Raw genomic sequence first — 25368 nt, 5'->3', positions numbered from 1 at the left:
TTCATCGATTACATGGGTAAATGAAATACCATAAGGATTTGTAGCACAATGATATAAAAATCCCGAAAGTTGTACGTCTGACCCGTTCCAGATTATCAAAATATCATTGATATAACGAGCATATAGTATTAAGTTTCCACTGTACAGGTTGTTGGACCAAATGAAATGACTCTCCCAGTGTCCCATAAAAAGATTAGCATAGCTCGGCGCAAATTTTGCACCCATAGCAGTGCCTTGTATCTGTCTGTAGTGCAGGAATACAGGAATTAGGCTTGTGAATAGTGAAAGCTTAAGACTCTCGTTAAAAAGTATTGTATTGCCCTTAGTCCAAAGTTGTGTTTGATGGAAGTGTAGAGTGATACTACATCAAGAGACAGCCATCTGTACCCTTCTTCCCATGTATAGTTGCTCAGTATTTCCAGGATATGATTGGAGTCTTTTACGTAAGCAGGAAGATTAATTACAATATCTTTCAGAAAGAAATCAATATAAGCCCCTAAATTGCTAGTCAAACTGTCAATACCCGCAATAATAGGTCTACCAGGAGGATTTTCACTATTTTTATGTATTTTGGGGATATGGTAGAAGAAGGGGGTCGCTGGATGTTGGATATATAGAAAAAAATAATTCGTTATTGTTAAGTACTTTATCAGTAAGCGCGTTTTCCAGCAATATTTTAAGCTCTTTTTGATATTGTAATGTTGGGTCAGTGGAGAGGACTTCATATGTGTCTTTATCATTCAATAGTCTGAGCTTCTGCTATATATACCTCCCAATCCTGAATTACCAGTCCGCCACCCTTATCAGCTTTCCTAATGATGATGTCTTTTTTATCTTTTAGGCTCTTCAGGGTGTTTGATAACGGGTTCAGTGTAATGGGGTCAATATGTTTGACTGAATTTTCATTACAGATTTTCTTAAATTCACTTAAAACTGATTCATAAAAGGTAGGGATGTAATGGCCTTTCACCCAATGGGTATAAAAAGTGGATTTAATTTTGAACCCAGTGTGCTGGACTTCATATTGAGATGTTAAAAGTCTTTCTGATGTGTACAATTCCTCTGTCTCATAATCTAACATTTGACCCTCAGCATAAAGATTTTCCAGTATCTCCAGGGCTGATGTATTCAGCGAATTATCACTTGGGATGTCACATGGCGTAGTGGGAGGGGGGCTTGAATGAGTTTCCATACTGGGGGTGCTTGATGGTCTGATGTCTTAGAGGGTTTATTTAACCCTCAGGCTCTCCCTTTGGTTTGTCCCCGCATCGGCGGGGTGCGGATTACAACGTGGAATGATACAGAGAAGATTAGCTGGCCCCTGCGTAAGGTTGACATGCTAAACACATGAAGCAGTCCACGTTTTTTTCTTGCACCAACATTCATTCAATTCAATGTTTTTCATTTGTTCCATTTTTTTTTTTGTACTCTTATTATCAATTATTTTCAAAAACAACAATTACAAGCTGCAGGTTATGGTTACATCGCAACTGAAAAAGCTGCAAGTACCCTAGCAGCTTCTCCTGCCAACATTCTCTGAAGAAGAGCAGCACGTCTATGGGCATCCCACTGCCCTGTTAGTCTATGGGCGCTCCATTCTCTCACTCCCTCTATTGGGTCCCCTTTTTTCACAATACCTTTCTATACGGCCAGCTCTGGGAAAGGTCCCCTAGCACTAGAGGTGAGGATGCCAATGTGCGCCCCTCCCCCGAGCTCCTTCATTCGGGAAAACAAAAAGGGAAACCAGGGAACAAATACGATAAGCACTCGCTTACACCCTGAACCCCCGGGGGGTCACATCAAAACCAATTTCAAAATTGGGTGACCTGCTGACACCGATGTCTATGCCAAATCGCACCAAAAGCACTACTGCATGCACTACTGGTAGGTGGCTAATCCGGTTTCCCACCAGAGTGCTTCTTCCATTATCTGCACAGGGGGTACAGGTGTACTCACTTAGATCCTCTCTGTCAGGGATCCAGGTATGACCAGAGATGTGTGGACCGACACAGGGAAATGCAGACTTCAGGTATAGTATAAAACAATACAATTTATTAAAGGCTAAACAATACATAAACATAGTGCAAGGCTAAACATAAACACAGTGCAAACAAACCAAACCTCCAACAGATAATATGTACAGCACCAACCGTAGTCAGGCGTGCCGGGTTGGTAGCAAACGGGCAGGCAAGGTACAAGGAATAGCCGAGGTCGGTACAGGCAGAGTTCGTGCAGAGTCAGGATCGAAGCAAAGTCAGGCTCAGGCAGGAAGCAGACAGGATGCAGGTACAGGGGCTTATGGGAACAATACACCAAGGCACTGACTGCAGGCCTGGCCATTTATTAAATACACCTCCTGCAATCAGCCTCAGGTGATGGCTTGATTGCAGGAGTGAGCTTCTGGCTGCTGAGAGCACCCGCTGGCCAGCCCTGGTACTGCAGCCCACACGGCAGGTGAGTCCCACCACCAGTGCTGAATCCATTCCTGGCAGTACCCCCCCCTCAAGGAGCGGCCTCAGGACGCTCCAAACAGTCCTTAGTGAGCAAAATGTTCCACCACCCGGGTCAGGTAACTGGCTGAATATCCTACTGCCGGAGTCTACCTGGCTGCGTTTCCTGCTGGTAGACTTCTCTTTGTGTAGGAGAACCCAGGAAGGCAGATAACTGGACACAGGATCTCCAGGAGCAGGCTGGGAATCAGTTATTGGCCAGTTTAGCTGGACATTAGGGGCTGGCAAATCAGGCTGGGCAGCGGGCACGTCAGGCTGGGCAGCGGGCATGTCAGGCTGGGCAGCGGGCACCGAGTCAACTGGCAGAACAGCGGGCACCGGGTCACCAAGCTCAACAGCGGGCACTGGGTCACCAAGCTCGACAGCGGGCACCGAGTCATCTGGCACGACAGCGGGCACCAAGTCATCTGGCACGACAGCGGGCACCGGGTCATCAAGCTCGACAGCGGGCACCGAGTCACCAAGCTCGACAGCGGGCACCGAGTCATCTGGCTGGATCGGGTCATCAGGCTGGATCATGAATACCGGGTCATCAGGCTGGATCGGGTCATCAGGCTGGGTAGGAACATCAGGCTGGGTAGGAACATCGGGTCATCAGGCATCCGGGCATCAGGCTGATCAGCGGGCACCGGGGCACCAGGCTGGATAACAGAAGGCGGGTTCTCAGACCGCAGGCTGACCGGTTTGGATACTGGCAGGATGGTGCTGGTTGGAAAGAATTTTCGCTTCTTCCTTGTTTTAGTTACTGGAGCACTGTAAGTAAATGCAGGTCTGTAAACAGAGGGGGCAGCTTCTACAGATGACTTCTTTACAGGGTTAAAGGCAGGATAGGTGCAGTGAGTGGGAACAGGGGACTGGCATGTGGTTGATAGCAGGGTATACTGGGCTGTCACTGGGGGTGCTGTCGGGAATGCAGGAATAGAGCTTTGAAGAAATAGATTAGAAGCAGGACTGGGTTTTTGCAAGCTGACTGAGGCTGGGTGTAACAAGTCTGACCATGTCTAATACCGGTTGAACAAAGCTCAGCTTGCACATAGCCTGTCTGACCAAAGACTGCACTGCGCTTATGCAATCCACAAATGGTGGATCCATTCCTGACACTCTCCTGTACCGCTTGCGGGATGGCTGCTGCTACCAGGCCTATCAGTTGGGCTGCTCCTTTCCTGCCATACAGGTGGTCCTCTCTCAGGGGACCAGTGAGTCCTGAATTGTCCTCTTTTCCAGCTCCAGGCTCTTCGGCAGGCAGGCCCCATCTCACTAGGTCTCTAGGTAGCCTTCCTCCTCCAGCTTCACATCTTCCTCCACTTCTTTTCTCCTCTCCCACCACACTCCTGCTACTGAACAGGCTCCAACACATTTATAAGAGTCCCAGCCCCTTGCCAAGCCTTCTGTTTGGGATTGGCTAAGGTCCCTCAAGAGCTAGCTACTCCTCAGATCCACCCACTGCCTACAAGGCCCTCCTCCAAAAGCCTCAGAGCAGAGGGAAATTCTGGAGGGGCTGGCCTGCAGAGTCTCTCAGCCCTGACCACAATTTGACCCCTCTGGCTATCACACCTAAGCTGCTAACCAGTTCCTGACTAACCATTAGTGTCTGGCTCCCTCTATCTGTGGTAGGAGGAGGAATAGTGCCCCATCACTGGTATTAGTGGGAAGAACTGTACCCGATCGCTTTTACCAATGGAAGAATTTATGCCCCATTGTTGGTGTCAGTGGGAGGAATATTGCCTTATAGATGGTGTCAGTGAGAGGAAATTTTGCCTCACATTGGTGAGAGTAACAATGCCCTAAGGGCGGGACAAAAGCAAGAAAAGGGTTGCATTCCGGGCCACAGTTCAGGGACCACAGGTCTGAGACCACTGGGAGGTGAGATACAGCAATGAGTGACCTGTGCAGGATACTCATCACTGACCACCAAAGATTAAGGAGCACTCACCACTAATCACTAACATAAGGGGTATGTCACCACTGTCCACCAACACAAGAGAAATAACTGCTGAGCACATTTCCTACCACTGACATACTCATGACCACGGCACTTTGTTTTCGGTATTGTGCATTACATACTCTTCACTGTTGTATTGTACTGGTGTGTGTTTTTTAAGGGCAGGACAGCTGTCAGCAACACATCCAATATCATCACACTGATTGGAGTCAAGGTTGGCTCACTCCTGGCTCCAATTAGCTCTGGGAGAAGTCATTAAGCTAGGGCCTCACATACTTTTTCCTCCCTGCACTGTGAATGTTTACATGTTATGTGCAATTAAACCATGGCAACATCTAATGTTTGTGTAGTATTATGTTCAGCAGACTGTGTTCTTCTATTGTTGTGACTTAGATGACATTCAGAGCACATTTTATGCCCAATTCATGCAAAACTCCACGTAATCCCAAGGGGTTCACATACTTTTTCTTGCAACTGTAATCCTGACCTCTGCACTGTGCAAGCTGTGCTATACATTACATCTCACCGCTGTATTCTCTAAACTGTGCTATATATTACACAGTCCTGATTGCTGTACTTAGCAAGTTGTGTTGCTTATTATATCCACATGACAGCTGCACTATGTAAGCTGTGCTGTACATTACATAGTCCTGATAACTTTACTCAGTAAATTGTGCTTTTCGTCACAGAGACTGGCATCAAATTATCAGTAACAGAATTGCTAACAGTCCAAATTTCCTTCTTCTCTGACCCTGCCAGTGAAATAGTGGTCTATTGCTCTGCTCCCTCTCTAGACACTGAGATTTAGCTTTGTTATGGCCAGCAAGGAAGACTCATCCATTAGGAAAAATTAAGGTGTACTTTTTTAATTCCCCAACCTCAATCACGTAACTTTTAATGCCTTAAATGCCACTAAAATGTAACTTAAAAAGTGAACCTAAACCAATTAATCCATAAACTAGCAGATTTTTGGAATGAAAATTCATATGAACATTTGTCCGAAAATTCTCTGTACTTTTGATGGCTTGATGAATGTCATTCGAAAGTACTTCAACAGTTAGCTTGATTTTAACATTCAATCTTGGACTTTACCACATGGAAACCCACATACACTATTAGAAATGTGTTTGTTCAGGAAAAAAATCCCATCCCGTTCCTTCGAATGTTCTTTTCACTGCAATTGAAAACATTTATTTATGTCACCCTACTAATTAGAAAATCAAATGAATATTGGTAAAATGAAAATTTGCGTTTGAAAGTCAACTAGTGTATGCCCAGCCACTACCCACTACCTAACACCCCCTAAATACCCTAAGGGCTCATGTACACGGGGCATTTGGAAAACTCTTCTGAATTATGGAAACTGCTGGAAAACGTAGGTAATAAAACATCAGTTTAGCATACCGTGTTTATGTGCGTTTATGTGTGTTTGCATTTAGAAGCCTTTTTAAAAGATAACCTCAGGAGACCTTCCCAAATGCCCAGAATGCACTGAAAAAATAGTAAAATAATTAACCATTTCAGACATTTTGAGAGGAATAGAGAGAGCAGAAGCAGAGAGAGCAGTATGTGTTCAGATGACCTGTCTTTTCTGGTTGTATTCACTATGGATCCCATCATGAGCATAATGCAGCACGTTCTACCATTTCTTCCTTCACGTGAAACCTGGAACTGATTGCGCTGGAGTACTACATGGAAAACACTTTGCATGCTTTTCTGTTGATGAAAAAAAGCTCTGGATAGCATCTGGACATGGAACAGTTAAAAAACGCTACTAAACGCAAACGCTTATAAACGCGGTAAACCGCGTTTACATGCGTTTAGAGTTTGAAACGCTGGAAAAATCTACTCCTGAACTCAAGTTTGGTGCATTCAAAAAAAACGACTGTAAACTCAACAGCCTGTAAATGACTGTAAACTCAACAGCCTGTAAATGACTGTAAACGACGATGTGTACATTGACACATAGGAAAACATTAGGGAGAGTTCAGGGGCTGCTGAAAAAATTGCTGAACAGCTCCTGAAGGTCAGTTTAGGAGCTGCAGTGTACATGAGCCCTAAAAGTGAAATGTATCTGTAACAAAATCATCTCACTTTGCAGAAGGAATTGTTTCCACTCTATCTCTAGAACAAGCCAGGTGTAGTTGTACCTGACACCAGTTCTCCTGGTTTGAGGGCTGTTTTTTCATCACTACAAATAGGGTGCTGCAGTAAATACAGGCTGGGTGCATGTTCCCCGAGCAGTCAGGAGTTTATGAGGGAATCTACTTGACAACAATCACTGTAAACAGAGTCAGCAGAGGAAGCCAGAATTTGAAGGCTGTCAGTTCTGTGTTTACAAGTGACAGAAGTGACTGACTGAGCTGCTGTCACGGCAATGTGCGGCTCCAAGCTGGAAGAGATCCGGATGGGCCCGGGCAGGCTGATTTAAAGCAGAATTAGCTGCATACTAGCAAATTATAGTAGATTACCTTGCAAGCTGTTAGAAATTCTGTATATAGCCCTACAAAACAGACAGTGCACAGTCCACATGTACTTTTCTGAAACAAGGAAACAGAAAATAAATATAAAGTATTATACATTTTTAAATATATAGATATACAGAAAATTATAAATAATGAATATATATACAAATAATTCTAAGTGATTGCTGCAGCTGTTGTCATGTGTTCCCACTCCAAAAAATTTCAGAATAGAAATTAAACTTCACACAATCAAACTATAAATCTATATCAGTGATTATTAAATGGCGTATCGTGGTCCAAACATGGACCAGATGACGCTCCTGTCCGGACCGTCAGCCCACCAGTCTAAAATGCCAGATCCCAACCACTCAGCAGTCATTGGTTGCTGGGACCGCGGGTGTCCCAGTAACCAATGTCATCACGTGCAAGCCCCGCCCCCTGCTGCTTGCTATTGCTTCCGGCTTCTCTGCCTGCCCGCAAGCTATAGTCATGTGTGTGCCACGCCCCGCCCCCTTCAGCAAGGCTCTTGGTGCAGCTCCCCCCCCCCCCCAGCTTGCTGCCTCTGCTGTCTCCAGCTCCCTGCCTTCCCTCAAGGTGCGAGATGTGTGTACTTCAGAGGCTCACAAGGGCATGCTGATGAACACTTTATGTTAAGTTGCACACTTATGGACACTTTACATTAAGGGGCACACTGATGGACACTTTACATTAAGGGGCACACTGATGGACACTTTACGTTAAGGGGCACACTGATGGACACTTTACATTAAGGGGCACACTGATGAACACTTTACATTAAGGGGCACACTGATGAACACTTTATGTTAAGGGGCACACTGATGAACACTTTATGTTAAGTTGCACACTTATGGACACTTTACATTAAGGGGCACACTGATGGACACTTTACGTTAAGGGGCACACTGATGGACACTTTACGTTAAGGGGCACACTGATGGACACTTTATGTTAAGTTGCACACTTATGGACACTTTACATTAAGGGGCACACTGATGGACACTTTACGTTAAGGGACACACTGATGGACACTTTACGTTAAGGGGCACACTGATGGACACTTTACATTAAGGGGCACACTGATGGACACTTTACATTAAGGGGCACACTGATGGACACTTTACGTTAAGGGGCACACTGATGAACACTTTACATTAAGGGGCACACTGATGGACACTTTACGTTAAGGGGCACACTGATGGACACTTTACGTTAAGGGGCACACTGATGGACACTTTACATTAAGGGGCACACTGATGGACACTTTACATTAAGGGGCACACTGATGGACACTTTACGTTAAGGGGCACACTGATGGACACTTTACGTTAAGGGGCACACTGATGAACACTTTACGTTAAGGGGCACACTGATGAACACTTTACGTTAAGGGGCACACTGATGAACACTTTACGTTAAGGGGCACACTGATGGACACTTTACGTTAAGGGGCACACTGATGAACACTTTACGTTAAGGGGCACACTGATAGACACTTTACGTTAAGGGGCACACTGATGGACACTTTACGTTAAGGGGCACACTGATGGACACTTTACGTTAAGGGGCACACTGATGGACACTTTACGTTAAGGGGCACACTGATGAACACTTTACGTTAAGGGGCACACTGATGGACACTTTACGTTAAGGGGCACACTGATGAACACTTTACATTAAGGGGCACACTGATGAACACTTTGCGTTAAGGGGCACACTGATGGACACTTTTTGTTAAGGGGTACACTGATGGACACTTTACGTTAAGGGGCACACTGATGGACACTTTACATTAAGGGGCACACTGATGGACACTTTACGTTAAGGGGCACACTGATGGACACTTTACATTAAGGGGCACACTGATGGGCACATTTTATGTTAAGGGGCATGCTGATGGGCACAACAAAATTTGCCCAACAGCGTGCCCCTTAACAAAAAAATATGTACATCAGCGTGCACCTTAACATTTAACATGCCCATCAGTGTACCCCCTAACAGGGGCACTCTGATGGGCATTTTATGTTAAGGGGGAACTCTGATGGGCGCATATTGTGGAAAGGGGCACTCTGATGGGCACGCTGATAGGGAAATATGATGAAAAGGGGCACTTTGATTGGGATACCTGATGTAAAGGGACACTCTGATAAGGAAAATTGATGTGATGGGGACACCTCATGTAAAGGGCCACTGTCATTGGATAACCATATGCAAAGGGGCACTCTGATGGGGACAACTGAAGTAAGGGGGCACTCTGCCACCTTAAATAAGGTATTCCTGTCAGAGTTCCCCCTTACATCAATTTCTCCATCGAAGTGTCCACTTACATCAGGTTTCTGCAGCAGAAGGCCTCCATACATCTGGTGTCTCCCATCAGTGTGCCCCCTTACACCAGTTGTCCCCATCAGAGTGCCCCAATATATAAGTTTCCCCCATCACAGTGACCCCTTACATAGGATGTTCCAATCAGAGTGCCCCCTTACATTGGGTGTTGCCATCAGAGTGCTCCTTTACTTCAGGTGTCCACACCACAGTGCCACCTTACATCAGGTATTCCTGTCACTGTGATGGGGACACCTGAAGTAAAGGAGCACTCTGATGGCAGCACCTAATGTAAGGGGGCACTCTGATAGGAACACATTACCTAATGGCACCCTGATGGGGACACCTAATATACAGTAAGTTGTTACAAATTGTACATTTCTCATTTTTTGATAGACATACAGTGACTACAATCTGAGTTGTAGCACAAACTTGAGACCTCGTCTGGAAGAAAATTTTAGTTACCGGACCTCCTTGAATTTTCATTCAATACCCCTGATCTATATAATCTAAATCAGACATATTCCCAAATTAGTGAAATGAAAATACAAGAACAATATCAGTGTCTTTCACATTTGGAATTATAGTGCAAAGTCCGTAATAAATATGCATATACAGATAAACAATCCCTCTGGGGATTTTTTACATCCTACCCTGTATGTCCTCTGCCTCCAGGTCTCACCTGCGCATTTTAGCCTTATAGAAGTCAATGGAGCTGTCTATCTCCATATCCATCCTGGAGGCTAAAAAAGAAAACTAATGCAGGCACCATATCTAAGGCTTGGTAAGATACGATATATTTAATCTTTGTTCTTGGGGTTTTCCAACACAGGCAAAATGTATGGGAAAGAGAATAATTTTCAAAGGAGCCCATACTTGCTAATGTGTTGTGCTGAAGATGATTTTAAAAAATAAAAAGGTGCTGCATGCTGAAGTTTTAATTTTCTGGCTTGCATTTTTTTTCTGTTAAGTCACACCACGTTTTTCCAATCCACAGATTCGGTGGCTGTTTTTTCTTTTTTTCAGGCTTTTATTCTTTTTACTTCATGCAGTGATCTTGCTTGAAACATACTTCCTATCCTAGGGTGACAACACTCATTCACTGCACTGTATCTATGGAGGAACTGTGTTGTCACAGTAGGCTGCTCTCCTGATCTGGACTACGAACACCCCATCTCCACTACCTAGAATGGAGATGTTTTGTAGATCATATAAAATATCTGGGAAAGCTGATAACATGATTTCATTTCAGTACACAGAAAGCTGCAAAAACATAAGATTTGTAACAGAAGCAACTGGGATTTTTCTGTACTTGGAGACGATGTACTTAGCCTGAAAGAGAAAATGAAAGCAGCCATCAAACCTAGGAACCAGTTAGCTGTAGCCAGTTAGCTTACATTTTTGTTCTTCTGTTTACATATACTTTAAGTCCTTCAAACATGATATTCTGGTACTGAGTAGACTCTGGCGGCTTGAACAGCCCACAAGGAGCCCCTTACAAAGTTGCATTCTTATTATCCACTTATGTAACTTCAATTTGTTTGAACATTTGCCCTAGCATGACATAGCCTTTTATTTCAACTTAATAATGGTCATGGTAGAAGCCAACATTTAAATATCTGCAAAAGATATCTTGGTGTTGGATATTACAAGACAAAAAAAAGCTATTCTATAATTCAATTCACCAATTCAGAGTTTGAACTTAATTAGCTAATAATAATAATAATGATATTGCTATATCATATTATTACAGTTAAACTATTGGTTTTATTTGTATTATTATTTGTATAATTATTATTATTATTAGTGCAGATGCTAAAATGTGTTTTCTCCTAATATTTCCTAAAAATTTAATTATGTGGGTGGTATTTCTTTTTCAGCTTGGTTTCTGTTTCTTGGCTTGTACTACCTTGGGCTAGTACAGTCAGGTCCATAAATATTGGGACATCGACACAATTCTAAATTTTTTGGCTCTATACACCACCACAATGGATTTGAAATGAAATGAACAAGATGTGCTTTAACTGCAGACTGTCAGCTTTAATTTGAGGGTATTTACATCCAAATCAGGTGAACGGTGTAGGAATTACAACAGTTTGCATATGTGCCTCCTACTTGTTAAGGGACCAAAAGTAATTGGACAATTTGCTTCTCAGCTGTTCCATGGCCAGGTGTGTGTTATTCCCTCATTATCCTAATTACAATGAGCAGATAAAAGGTCCAGAGTTCATTTCAAGTGTGCTATTTGCATTTGGAATGTGTTGCTGTCAACTCTCAAGATGAGATCCAAAGAGCTGTCACTATCAGTGAAGCAAGCTATCATTAGGCTGAAAAAATAAAACAAACCCATCAGAGAGATAGCAAAAACATTAGGCGTGGCCAAAACAAGAATAAAAAGAAGGAACGCACAGGTGAGCTCAGCAACACCAAAAGACCCAGAAGACCACGGAAAACCACGGAAAACAACTGTGGTGGGTGACCGAAGAATTCTTTCCCTGGTGAAGAAAACACCCTTCACAACAGTTGGCCAGATCAAGAACACTCTCCAGGAGGTAGGTGTATGTGTGTCAAAGTCAACAATCAAGAGAAGACTTCACCAGAGTGAATACAGAGGGTTCACCACAAGATGTAAACCATTGGAGAGCCTCAAAAACAGGAAGGCCAGATTAGAGTTTGCCAAACAACATCTAAAAAAGCCTTCACAGTTCTGGAACAACATCCTATGGACAGATGAGACCAAGATCAACTTGTACCAGAGTGATGGGAAGAGAAGAGTATGGAGAAGGAAAGGAACTGCTCATGATCCTAAGCATACCACCTCATCAGTGAAGCATGGTGGTGGTAGTGTCATGGCGTGGGCATGTATGGCTGACAATGGAACTGGTTCTCTTGTATTTATTGATGATGTGACTGCTGACAAAAGCAGCAGGATGAATTCTGAAGTGTTTCGGGCAATATTATGTCACGAACACTGATGGCGACCTCTAGTGGCCCACTGGCCGGAGTCCCCCCAGGGTGCGGAGTCTAAGCCCAGGTCTGCTGGTTCACCAGAGCCCCTGATGGTGGGGATGGACTTGAAGCAGACCAGGACCAGGTCGCGACCCCTGAGCGACACCAACCGTGGTAAAGGCAACCGCCAATGGAGTGTAGCGGGTAGGAGCCAGATGTGAAGAGGTGTGACGTGGTCAGGCAAGCCGGGTAGGTAACAGTGAGGCAGACGGTACAGATCGTTAGACAAAGCGTAATTAGGTCACAAGCTGGGTTCGTTAACAAAAGGTTAGACAAAGGGAGCAGGCAGAGGATGGTCAGGGCGAGCCAAAGGTCAGGGCAGGAGAAGACAGCGGTATCAGGTCCAGGCAGGGTCAGCAACAAGGCAATCAGCATACAGGAAGAGCAGGAACACAGGAACAGGGAGAAGACCATCAGGCAACTTGTGTCTGTGCAGGGCTGGTTTAAGTAGCCTGCCCGGTGCTGACAGGCGCGCCTGGGTCCTAGTGCCTGCTCAGCGCCGTCATAGGTGACAGGTGCGCCTGGGTCCTAGTGCCCACCTGCCTGTATGTCTTGTCGGACACCTACGCATGTGCAGACTCATGCATCACGGTGGTCCCTGACATTGCCCCCCCCCCTACGGGCAGCCTCCAGATGCCCAACTGACCTCTCCTTTGTGGGTGGTTACGGTGATACTGCTGGATTAATCTGGAAGCGTGGATGTTTTGGGCAGGTTCCCACGAATTTTCATCCAAGCCATACCCCTTCCATTTAATTAAGTATTGTACCCGGCCTCCCCTCCTTCTGCAATCCAAAATTGCCTCCAATTCAAATTCCTCCTCTCCATTAATGTCCAAGGCTACCGGAGGTCTTGACTTACGTTCTGGGAAGGGATCTGGAATTGCTGGTTTCAACAAGGATACATGGAATACTGGATGTATTCGAAAGGACTCAGGCAAAGCTAATTCAAAAGCCACCTCATTGATTTGCCATTTTACCGAAAAAGGGCCTATAAATTTAGGTGCCAGCTTTTTTGAAGGGCAAGCCATCTTCAAATTGGTAGTAGCTAACCAGACTTGGTTTCCCAGGCTTATAGCCAATTCTCCCTTTCTCCTCCTATCAAATGCTCTTTTGTTATCCTCCTGGGCCTTAGTTACTGCTTCGTGTAGTAATTTGCTGTTAGAGGAAAAGAATTTTACAATATCTTGCGCTGCTGGTACTGGGTTTTGTGGAATTAAATCCAGAAGGAAAGTGGGATGGAACCCATAATTGGCATAAAATGGTGATTGTTTCGTGGCGGAGTGCTTTGCATTATTGTAGGCAAACACAGCTAGAGGTAAGAGTGCCAACCAGTCATCTTGGAGGAAGGATGTATAACACCTGAAGTATTGCTCCAACGTCTGATTGGTCCGCTCCATCTGCCCATTCGTCTGTGGATGATATGCCGAGGAAAATGATAACTTGATTTCCAGCATTTCACACAAGGCTCTCCACAATTTTGACGTGAACTGAACTCCACGATCAGATACTATATTTCTAGGTACCCCGTGCAATCTTACCACTTCTTTGATGAAAAGCTGTGCAGTCTCAGAAGCTGATGGTATATTTCTGAGTGGCAGAAAGTGGGCCATTTTAGATAAGAGGTCAACCACCACAAATATTGCTGTGTGGCCTTGCGAAGGTGGCAGCTCCACAATGAAATCCATGGACACCATCCTCCATGGTCTGTCAGGTACCGGTAAAGGTCGGAGTAGCCCCCAGGCTTTACTCCATGTAGGTTTGCTCCTGTTGCAAATGGTGCAGGTCTTGACGTATGTTTTACAGTCTTTGACCATGCTTGGCCACCAAAACATGCGCTGGGTCAGTTCCAAAGTCTTGCTGATTCCGAAATGCCCCGCCAGTGGATGGTCATGGCAGTAGCCCAAGACCAGAGTTCGAGCTCCTTCAGGGACCACAATCTTTCCATAACAACCTTCTCGACTTTGTACCGGGATTCCAGATGGGTTGGGGGCCCCCATAGATGCGGCTTGTAGCTTGGACAGGAGCTCGGACTGTAGTAGCAGGAAGTTTCCTGCAGGCAAAATAGTATCAGGCTTCGGAATTTCTTTTAGGTCTTCAAACATTTGTGACAGAGCGTTGGGTTTCGTGTTTTTGGAGCCTGGCCGATAAGTTAATTGGAAGGAGAACCTTGAGAAAAACAGCGCCCATCCGGCTTGCTGTGGTCTGAGGCGCTTGGCCGTTCTTAGGTACTCCAAGTTCTTGTGATAGGTGTAAATCAAAACTGGATGCCGGGCTCCCTCCAGCAGATACCTCCATTATTCTAGTGCGGTTTTGATTGCTAGAAGTTCTTGATCCCCAATATCGTAATTCTTTTCTGCGGGGCAGAGTTTCCGGGAGAAGAAGGCTATTGGATGCATGAGGTCTTTGGTTCCGCTTCTCTGTGACAGGATAGCCCCTACTGCGCATTCTGATGCGTCTACCTCCAGAATGTAAGGTAGAGATGCGTCCGGGTGACTCAAGATGGGGGCTCTCGTGAATAATTTTTTCAAGGTCCCGAAGGCCATCTGTGCTTCTGGCGTCCAATGGAAGCGTAACCCCGATTTAGTAAGCTGAGTGATGGGGGAGACCAAGCCCGAGAAATTCTTAATGAATTTTCTGTAAAGGTTCACGAATCCCACGAACAGTTGAACTCCCTTCTTGTCTGTGGGAACTGGTCACTCCAGGATTGCGGAGACCTTCTGGGGATCCATGGCAACCCCTGAGGTGGAGATGATCAATCCCAAGAACTGGATGATATCTTGCTCGAAGCAGCATTTCTCCGCCTTGGCATACAGGCCGTGCTGCTGAAGCCGCTCCAGCACATTTTTGACATGGTCTCGAAGAGCCCCCAACTCTCGTTCCGACAGAGGGAAAATCCGGCCAAAAGGAATCTCTGATCCTGGGAGGAGGTCTATTGGGCAGTCATATGCCCGATGTGGGGGAAGGATGTCTGCTCCTCGTGGGCTGAACACATCAAGATAGGAGTGGTAAGCCAGTGGAATTGTTTGGATCAATTCTTTGTCCATGGTCACACAGCATAGGGACTGGGTGACTTTGGGCGTCTTGAGGCAACAGTATTTGTTGGTCCAGTGAGTGTCTGGATCCGCCCCTCCAGCTCCGTGTATCCCTTTTGCAGGGTTTTCACCGCCTGGTGAGTGCCGCCAGATGCTGGCATATTTCGTCCAGCGGGGAAGGACCTCTTCCTGACTCAGTCATGGCCTGATGGTTCTGTCACGAACACTGATGGCGACCTCTAGTGGCCCACTGGCCGGAGTCCCCCAGGGCGCGGAGTCTAAGCCCAGGTCTGCTGGTTCACCAGAGCCCCTGATGGTGGGGATGGACTTGAAGCAGACCAGGACCAGGTCGTGACCCCTGAGTGACACAAACCGTGGTAAAGGCAACGGCCAATGGCTTGTAACGGGTAGGAGCCAGATGTGAAGAAGTGTGACGTGGTCAGGCAAGCCGGGTGGGTAACAGCAAGGCAGACGGTACAGATCGCAAAGTGTAATTGGGTCACAAGCCAGGATCGGTAACAGGAGGTCAGGCCAAGGGAGCAGGCAGAGAATGGTCAGGGCGAGCCAAAGGTCAGGGCAGGAGAAGACAGCGGTATCAGGTCCAGGCAGGGTCAGCAACAAGGCAATCAGCATACAGGAAGAGCAGAAACACAGGAACAGGGAGAAGACCATCAGGCAACTTGTGTCTGTGCAGGGCTGGTTTAAGTAACCCGCCTGGCGCTGACAGGCGCGCCTGGGTCCTAGTGCCTGCCCAGCGCCGTCATAGGTGACCGGCACGCCTGGGTCCTAGTGCCCGCCTGCCTGCATGTCTTGTCGGACACCTACGCATGTGCAGACTCATGCGTCGCGGTGGTCCCTGACATATTATCTGCTTATATTCAGCCAAATGCTTCAGAACTCATTGGACGCCGCTTCACAGTGCAGATGGACAATGACCCAAAGCATACTGCAAAAGCAACCAAAGAGTTTTTTAAGGGAAAGAAGTGGAATGTTATGCAATGGCCAAGTCAATCACCTGACCTGAATCCGATTGAGCATGAATTTCACTTGCTGAAGACAAAACTGAAGGGAAAATGCCCCAAAAACAAGCAGGAACTGAAGACAGTTGCAGTAGAGGCCTGGCAGAGCATCACCAGGGATGAAATCCAGCGTCTGGTGATGTCTATGCGTTCCAGACTTCCGGCTGTAATTGACTGCAAAGGATTTGCAACCAAGTATTAAAAAGTGAAAGTTTGATTTATGATTATTAGTCTGTCCCATTACTTTTGGTCCCTTAACAAGTGGGAGGCACATATGCAAACTGTTGTAATTCCTACACCGTTCACCTGATTTGGATGTAAATACCCTCAAATTAAAGCAGACAGTCTGCAGTTAAAGCACATCTTGTTTGTTTCGTTTCAAATCCATTGTGGTGGTGTACAGAGCCAATAATGTTAGAATTGTGTCAATGTCCCAATATTTATGGACCTGACTGTAGATGCTGTAAAAACATTAAGTGTTTATCAAAGGCAAGATTAAGTTAATGTTGACTGGAGAGTGAAAATATGTACTCTAATATTGCCTTTTATTTCTTTTTTTAAACACAACACTCTGCTAATACAGTCATACTTGTGTAGATATCAAATCAGATATCTTGCTAGGTACTTACAGCATTTGTACATGTAGCACAGAGTCACACAGGTGTGGGTTTCCACCAATAACCACTAATGTTCATGCCAAATTTTTGGCTGAAACTTCCTCGGGCATTTTTTGCCACCATTGTTGGTTTTTCTCTTACCAATCTGTTATTGTACCTTCAACATAGGGTTGAGATTTGGGCATTTGGGTTGGGGTTTGGTCTCTGTTTTTCTGCTCCAGCGAGTTTGGATTTTTCTAGAATCTCTCCAGTAGTTGGATCTGCATACTAGTCATAAGCTATATGCTAGTTATATACTTACTAACCTTTTTGAAGCCCAGATGAAGCCACAGTAATAGATATTCAATTAGACTGACATTGTACTAACTACCTCTATTTTCATAGTACTACCCCATTGTCCTGTTATAGCAGATTTGTCAAAATACGACTGGACAGGGCAATCTGATATACCAGACCTTGATGAAGAACACTGGATTGAGGTTTGGGACATGCTTAAACAACTAGTGTCTGCCAATCATAGACTTGTGCAATTTAAGTTACTCCACAGAGCATACTTCACCCTACATTGTCTTCAAAAATTCAAACCATGCCATTTCTTTGACTTTTTTGCGGTGTGGGCAGAGGGAGGGAAAACCGTGGTGGATTGTATCATGTCTGTGTTGGTGGTCCACCTTAGTCTTTCTCCAAAGATGTGCCTCCTGGGCTTGGCAGAAAATCTGGTTTCTACTCCTGCTGGGTGGTCTGTTCCACTTCTATACATGTAAAGTTATTGCCATATGTTAGAAAATGTGGCCCTTCCTTTTTTTCCCCTGGAAAAAATTGGTAAATTCTAATGTTATACATAGACACCTATGTGAATAGAGGCTGTGCTAATAAATTTTAAGTATGTGTGGGCATCCTTGGTTGATAACCTTTCAACAGCCATGGATTCTTGGCTTCTGTAATTCTTCAAGAGTCTGATCACAAGATGGCCTATTGTGCCCAAGACCTTTTCTCCATCCCCTCTGTTCTTGTTACTGCGAATTGTCCATCCAATAGGAGGACCCCGACATTCATAAACTCTATGGACCCTTATGTGGGAGAGGATACCACACATGAGCCAACTAGATTCTCAGCTTGTTATGTAAGGTTGGGCCTCCCTTAAACAATCTCAGTACTCTATGGTTTAGATTAGTGCAACTGCTTGTCTGTACAATCCAATTTATATTTAATGTTGCTCTTTGCAGATGTTAGTAAATCTAAAGGGGATTGTACAATTGGACTGTAATAGGTGTGGCCAAATTTAAAGTAATGTTTTACTGAGAGAAATTCCAAGAGTATTGACCTCTTGCTATAGTAGTAGCTGCCTGCTAGTCCCACTTATACTCTGACTTCAATAAGCAGAGCTACAGACGTGAAACTAGCACAACGAAAGGTAAGTCAAAGCACCTTATTTGTATAGTTCTTCTGGAACAGGCACTCAAAGAGTCTTTCTTGGTTCAACAAAATAGACAGAGAACTAGCATTTTTCAGAAGTGGCACCTTCTTATTATTTTTATCACACCTAAAGGGCAGCCTTCCTTGGCTTTATGGATACTGATTAATACCAATGATATAGTGGTATATACAAACTCAAAGGTGTAGAGTATTGTGAATGTATAGCATAAGAAAGAGCACAGCTGTGTTTAAACTAATTTAAGGGGGGCATCCCACCAAACCCCAATTATGACAATTTCTATCATAGATACTGTAAGTACATCCATTACAGTTTAGATGCACCAAATACTGAAAGTTATGTGATAAAATTGAGGCCCAAATGTCCAATGTTTTAGGGTACTAAAGCCTATTTGTCAAAAGGTGGTCTTCCTTGACAAAGGGGTCTTAAGACCCCAAAACGTTGGATGTTTGGGCCCCACCAATTTTTACACTGTCTGATGGATATACTTTACTTTTTGGGTCATTATCTTGGTGTGCATTATTACTGTATCTAGTAAATTATTTGCTGCTGTTTTAAATTGCATGCTTCCCTTTTACTATGTACACATATGATATTTTGTATATGTACAATACATAACGTATTTGGTAAATCTAAACTGTTTGCAGTGTGCTTGTGCCCCATGTCAGTACTTACAACGAGGCACAGTCTTCCTCTACTTTGATGGGTTAATGACCTGGTTGTCCATTGGGGGGGAAGTTGATGGTCCTCAGATGCAGTCCCTATTATGCCCCCTAAATGTCGAGGCAAACAGGCTTAAAACTCTGCTTGGCATTGGGGCTCTGGCATTGTTTTAATAATAGTGAAGAACAAAAGACAGAGCACACCAGCCTTGCACTTTACCTCAGTAAACAGTTAATGGATTTATTGATTTAGGAGATATCCTCACAAACATAGTAGTAAAACAAGCATGTAAAGTCCAAAGTTGAACCACACGATAAGGAGACATGTGCATATCCCATCAGAAGTTACTGACGCGTTTCAAAGGGGGATCCCTTCTTCATTGAGCTCTGAGGTAATGCACAAGGCTGGTGTGCACGGTCTTTTGTTCTTCACTACAGTTTGTATCGAGCTTCCCCAGCTTTTTGTTTGAGCTGTACAGCCTTTGATCGGTCCTGGATGAATCTCCATACTCTTCAAGAGTACTGGTCCATCGGTCCCCTACGGATCTGGGTCCCTGAGTGCAGGAGGAGTTGTTGCAATTGTTTTAATGGTGGCAGTGATATTAGTATGCAGTGATCTATCTAGCCCTAGTTGCCTCCTCTGTATCTGGGAACATGGCAGTGCACCCGCCTGATAACTAAAGTGCTCTCTGTGCATGTCATGCCCACTGGGCCAGTTAGAATCTTCGGGGGCTGTTTTAGTTCCAAAGTTCCAAATTTAAACAGGCAGACCTATCATTTCAGTGCTGCCTTGCTGGGAACAGATTTATGCTTTCCTAGTTGTGTTGCCATTATATCCAAGGCAATTGTGCCTTAGGTATTAAAGGGCATGTTAGTCAATCACTCCCAAAAATGCTCAGGGGGAACTAAAGGCTTGTGATTTTCTCCGTGTTCACCATTTATTTGCTCTTGCAGATTAAACAATGCCAACTCCAAAGACCAGCATCTGTTAAGAAGGTAGGGGAATGTGCCTGATGCAATTTTCTTTTTTTCCTTTGCGAAGTTCACCGAGCTTGAGGTGTTGTCACTCTATTGAAGATGCAAGGCATAGCGAAAAAAGACATACTTCCCATTCCAAAAACAGTAGACATCACGATTCTTGCAAGTTCAATCAAGGCCCCGGCAGTCAGCTTCCACATCTCAGGCTGCAGCTCCTCAGTTAAATACTGAGGCTAGAGATTCACAGGAGGAAGCCAGATCATCTACATAAAATATGAGCCCAAAGGAGAGTGCCGTGAAGTTAGTGAATAAAATCAATATTCACCTCCCATGGAGGTGTGCCTTTATTGATCCAATGGTAAAACCATTGTGTATTCAAACATTTATTTGTTTGGTATTGGGTCTCTGGCATTGTTTTAATGGTGACAGTGATGTTTGTATGCAGTGATCTATCTAGCCCTAGTTGCCTGCTCTGTATCTGAGAACATGGCAGTACACCCGCCTGATAACTAAAGTGCTATTTGTGCCTGTCATGTCCACTGGGCCAATTAGAATCTTTGTGGCTGTTTTAGTTCCAAAGTTCCAAATTTAAACAGGCACATCTATCATTTAAGTGCTGCCTTGCTGGAAACAGCTTCCTGCTTTCCTAGTTGTGTTAACATTATATCCAAGGCAAGTGTGCCTCAAGTATTAAAGGGCAAGTTAGTCAATCAATCCCTAAAATGCTCAGGGGGACTAAAGGCTAGTGTTTTTCTCCCTGTTCACCATTTCTTTGCTCTTGCAGATTAAACAATGCCAACTCCAAACAAAGACCAGCATCTGTTAAGAAGGTAGGGGAATGTGCCTGATGCAATTTTCTTTTTTTGTAAAAACTTTCTTTTTTCCTTGGAAAAGTTCATCTGGCTCGAGGTGTTGTCACTCTATTGAAGACGCAAGGCATAGCAAAAAAAGACATACTTCCCATTCCAGAAACAGTAGTCATCACGTTTCTTGCAAGTTCAGCCAAGGCCCCTGCAGTCAGCTTCCACATCCCAGGCTGCAGCTCCTCAGTTAAATACTGAGGCTAGAGATTCACAGGAGGCAGCCAGATCATTTATTGATCCAGTGTGTGAATACACAATGGTTTTACCATTGGATCAATAAAGGTACACCTCCATGGGAGGTGAATATTGATTTTATTCACTAACTTCATAGCGCTCTTCCTTTGGGCTCATATTTTATACTTTCATTAGTGTTACATCAGCAGCAGTGAAAATTGATCCCCACTATTGAGCCCATGCGCTTTGACTTTTTGTTCTAGATCATCTACATAAGACAACTCATCCTCTGGTGAAGAATATGGCCTTTTTGTTGGCTTTGACTTTGCTCTAGTCCAGCTGTTCCTGAAGGAAATCAGAGAGTCTCTGTTGTGGGAAGATCATGCAGGTGAACTGCAGAACAAGCAGGAAGATATTTTGAAGACATCAGGAAGGAAGGAAGCTTTTCCTTTATGGAAACGGTAAGGGATATTATTGAGGATTAGTGGAAACAGACGGATGAAAGATGTTCCTTTAAGAATCATTTCGCTAAACTTTATTCCCTTTGTAAAGAGAATGTCAAATATCTAGAAGACCCCCTGGTGATGGACGAAGCTATGATGCGACTAGCCAGACACGTGACACTACTGCTAGATGATGTGGTTACTAGAGATGAGCGAATTTTTCAAAAATTCGATTCGGCTGATTCGGCGAATTCCAGGAAGAAATTCGATTCGATGCGAATTAATTCGCTACGAAGTTAACTTATAAAAAGGGTTTCTAGGCTTCAGAGAGCCTTTAAATTAGTGCAGAACACTGTACCTTTAATTTAAATGCCCTTGGAGATGAGGAAGGAGAAGGAGAAGGAGGAGAAGGAGAAGGATGAGAAGAAGGAGAAGGAGAAGGATGAGAAGAAGGAGAAGGAGAAGGATGAGAAGAAGGAGAAGGATGAGAAGAAGGAGAAGGATGAGAAGAAGGATGAGAAGGATGAGAAGAAGGAGAAGGAGGAGAAGGATGAGAAGAAGGATGAGAAGAAGGAGAAGGATGAGAAGAAGGATGAAAAGAAGGATGAGAAGGAGAAGGATGAGAAGAAGGAGAAGGAGAAGGATGAGAAGAAGGAGAAGGATGAGAAGAAGGAGAAGGATGAGAAGAAGGATGAGAAGAAGGATGAGAAGAAGGACAGTTCTGTGACAGTTTCTGTCTATTTCTGACAGTTCTGTGACATTCACTCCATACAGCGGTTTCAACCGCTGTATGGAGGGAATGTCCCAGAACTGTCAGAAATAGTCTATTTCTGACAGTTCTGGGACATGTATGGAGTGAATGTCCCAGAACTGTCATAAATAGTCTATTTCTGACAGTTCTGGGACATTCACTCCATACAGCGGTTGAAACATTGTATCTATTTGTTTCCATAAATGGATCCATTTATGGAAACAAATAGATACAATGTTTCAACCGCTGTATGGAGGGAATGTCCCAGAACTGTCATAAATAGTCTATTTCTGACAGTTGTGGGACATTCACTCCATACAGCGGTTTCAACCGCTGTATGGAGGGAATGTCCCAGAACTGTCATAAATAGTCTATTTCTGACAGTTGTGGGACATTCACTCCATACAGCGGTTTCAACCGCTGTATGGAGGGAATGTCCCAGAACTGTCATAAATAGTCTATTTCTGACAGTTCTGGGACATTCACTCCATACAGCGGTTGAAACATTGTATCTATTTGTTTCCATAAATGGATCCATTTATGGAAACAAATAGATACAATGTTTCAACCGCTGTATGGAGGGAATGTCCCAGAACTGTCATAAATAGTCTATTTCTGACAGTTGTGGGACATTCACTCCATACAGCGGTTTCAACCGCTGTATGGAGGGAATGTCCCAGAACTGTCATAAATAGTCTATTTCTGACAGTTGTGGGACATTCACTCCATACAGCGGTTTCAACCGCTGTATGGAGGGAATGTCCCAGAACTGTCAGAAATAGTCTATTTCTGACAGTTGTGGGACATTCACTCCATACAGCGGTTGAAACATTGTATCTATTTGTTTCCATAAATGGATCCATTTATGGAAACAAATAGATACAATGTTTCAACCGCTGTATGGAGGGAATGTCCCAGAACTGTCATAAATAGTCTATTTCTGACAGTTCTGGGACATTCCCTCCATACAGCGGTTTCAACCGCTGTATGGAGGGAATGTCCCAGAACTGTCAGAAATACTCTATTTCTGACAGTTCTGGGACATTCACTCCATACAGCGGTTGAAACATTGTATCTATTTGTTTCCATAAATGACATTCTGCAGATACACTTAGAGGAGCTCTGCAGATACACTTTTTGCCGGCTTGGAATTATTCTTATTTTCATCCTACTTCTTCTTCTTCATCCTCATCCTCTTCTTCTTCTGAGGATGAGGATGAAGAAGAAGAAGAAGAAGTAGGATGAAAATAAGATTAATTCCAAGCCGGCAAAAAGTGTATGTGCAGAGCTCCTCTAAGTGTATCTGCAGAGCTCCTCTAAGTGTATCTGCAGAATAGAGGAACTCTGCACATACACTTTTTGCCGGCTTGGAATTATTCTTATTTTCATCCTACTTCTTCTTCTTCTTCTTCATCCTCATCCTCATCCTCTTCTTCTTCTTCTGAGGATGAGGATGAAGAAGAAGAAGAAGAAGTAGGATGAAAATAAGATTAATTCCAAGCCGGCAAAAAGTGTATGTGCAGAGCTCCTCTAAGTGTATGTGCAGAGCTCCTCTAAGTGTATCTGCAGAGCTCCTCTAAGTGTATCTGCAGAATAGAGGAACTCTGCACATACACTTTTTGCCGGCTTGGAATTATTCTTATTTTCATCCTACTTCTTCTTCTTCTTCTTCATCCTCATCCTCTTCTTCTTCTTCTTCTGAGGATGATGATGAAGAAGAAGAAGAAGTAGGATGAAAATAAGATTAATTCCAAGCCGGCAAAAAGTGTATGTGCAGAGCTCCTCTAAGTGTATCTGCAGAGCTCCTCTAAGTGTATCTGCAGAATAGAGGAACTCTGCACATACACTTTTTGCCGGCTTGGAATTATTCTTATTTTCATCCTACTTCTTCTTCCTCATCCTCATCCTCTTCTTCTTCTGAGGATGAGGATGAGGATGAAGAAGTAGAAGAAGAAGAAGTAGGATGAAAATAAGAATTCCAAACCGGCAAAAAGTGTATGTGCAGAGTTCCTCTATTTCTGACAGTTCTCTGACAGCTTCTTCACATGTACAGCGGTTGAAACATCTGTATCCTAAATGGAAACTAATAGATACAATGTTTCAACCGCTGTACATGTGTTCCTTCTGTCAGAGAACTGTCAGAAATAGCGGAGCTCTCTGCAGGGACACTTTTGCCGGCTGATCGGGAAAAATCCGATTCGCGCACCCGAAGTAGGCAAATATTCGGATTCGACGCGAATCAAATTTTTCCTGAAATTCGTATCGAATTCCGGTTCGCCTGGTTCGATTCGCTCATCTCTAGTGGTTACGTTTAAGGAGGCCTATATTTAAAAAGGGGTCAAAGTTTTTACCAAGAAACCACAGACCTGTTAGTTTAATGTCTATATTTGGGAAGATACTGGAAAGTTTTGGAAAGTGTTATAAAAGACCACATAGATGAGCTCTTGCTGGAAAAAATATTTTAAGTAACAGACAGCATGGATTCATGAAAGACAGAAGTTGTCAAACAAATCTGATTTCTTTTTATTAGGAGGTGAGCAAAACCTTAGACAAAGCAGTGACTGTGGACGTAGTATACGTGGATTTTGCAAAAGCGTTTGACACAGTTCCCTACACACGACTAATGTGTAAGGTAAAGTCTACAGGCTTGGAAAAATCAGTTTTAAAATGGATAGAAAACTGGCTAAAAGACTGTATTCAGAGAGTAGTGGTTAATAATTCATACTCTGAATGTTCTAGGGTTGTCAGTGGTGTACCCCAAGGTTCAGTGTTGGGACCTTTACTTTTTAATATATTTATAAATGATATAGACTCTGGGATTAAAAATCCCATTTCAGTCTTTGCAGATGACACCAAGCTGTGCAGTGGAATAACGTCCTTACAGGATGTCTCCAATTTACAAGCCAACCTCAATGCACTGTTTAATTGAGCAACTATGAGGTTTAATGTTGATAAATGTAAAGTTATGCACTTGGGGGCTAAGAATATACATGCATCATATAAATTAGGGGGGTTACAACTGGGGGAATCAATGGTGAAGAAGGATCTGGGAGTTCTGGTAGATCATAAGGTTAATAATGGCATGCAATGCCAAGCTGTGTTTTCCAAAGCGAGCAAAATCCTCTCTT

The 25368-nt window shown here is 44.0% G+C and overlaps 1 non-coding gene across 1 annotated transcript; it reads left to right on the top strand.

Annotated features, from left to right (window-relative positions):
- Nucleotides 1-1265: 1265 nt before the first annotated feature.
- Nucleotides 1266-1367, top strand: LOC149455498 (U6 spliceosomal RNA). Its single transcript, XR_016314045.1, has one exon. It is a non-coding gene; the product is annotated as a U6 spliceosomal RNA (small nuclear RNA).
- Nucleotides 1368-25368: the final 24001 nt, after the last annotated feature.

The sequence above is a fragment of the Staurois parvus genome, unplaced genomic scaffold (genome assembly GCF_062004578.1).
Source record: "Staurois parvus isolate SC_StPar_1 unplaced genomic scaffold, SC_StPar_1.0 ptg000392l, whole genome shotgun sequence".
Classification (NCBI taxonomy): Eukaryota; Metazoa; Chordata; class Amphibia; order Anura; family Ranidae; genus Staurois; species Staurois parvus.
This window is presented reverse-complemented; position numbering and strand designations above follow the sequence as displayed.